The sequence below is a fragment of the Physeter macrocephalus genome, chromosome 1, assembly GCF_002837175.3.
Source record: "Physeter macrocephalus isolate SW-GA chromosome 1, ASM283717v5, whole genome shotgun sequence".
Classification (NCBI taxonomy): domain Eukaryota; kingdom Metazoa; phylum Chordata; class Mammalia; order Artiodactyla; family Physeteridae; genus Physeter; species Physeter macrocephalus.
In genome coordinates this window covers 82,874,787-82,875,613 of record NC_041214.2, presented here as the reverse complement: position 1 = coordinate 82,875,613, position 827 = coordinate 82,874,787, and positions in this window count along the sequence as shown.

Genomic DNA, 827 nt, shown 5'->3' with positions numbered 1-827 from the left:
TTTCAGTTACACGTAAGCTATAATCATTGAATACATTGTTGCTTTTATTATTTTCAACAGACTCTTCTTTGATCAATTAAAAATAAGACAAATAAAAGTTTCTATATTACGTTCACTCTTTTCTTTATGTAGATCCGAGTTTCTGACCTATAATATTTTCCTTATTCCTAAAGAACTTCTTTTAACATTTCTTACAAAGCAAGAAATTCCCTCAATTTTTATTTGTCTGAGAAAATCTTTATTTTTCCTTCACTTCTAAAGTATAATTTTGCAGGGTAAAAATTTGGTTTCAGATTGAACAAATGCAAATTTATTGTAAACTGTGAAGTATCAGGTAAATTATTTTAAATTAATCTCTCTCTCCCTCTCCCCCACCACCTTTCTCTCTTCCTCCCTCCTTCTCTCTTGAGCCTATTGGATCTCTTTCTCTGGAGAACTCTAATACAGGAACATATATTAAAAAATTACAGGTGGCCTCTAGAAGCTGGCGAAAACAAGGAAACATATTCTCCTTTGGAGCCTCCAGAAGGAACCAGCTGTGCTGACACATTGAATTTAGCCCAGTGAATCTAACTTTGGACTTCTGGTTACTAGAATTGTGAAAGAATACACTTGTGTTATTATAAGCCACCAAGTTTGTGGTAATTTTTACAGCAGCCCTAGGAAACTAATGCAGGACGTTATCCTCAATTAGTAAATTATTCCTCTTCTAATGTATGTTCTTATAGATAACAATACTTCTCTTATTTAAATGACAAGTATAACTGACTCAACATGTGTCTCACTTTACGTTATTTCAGCCTCCCTTTTTTTTTTTTTTTTTTTTT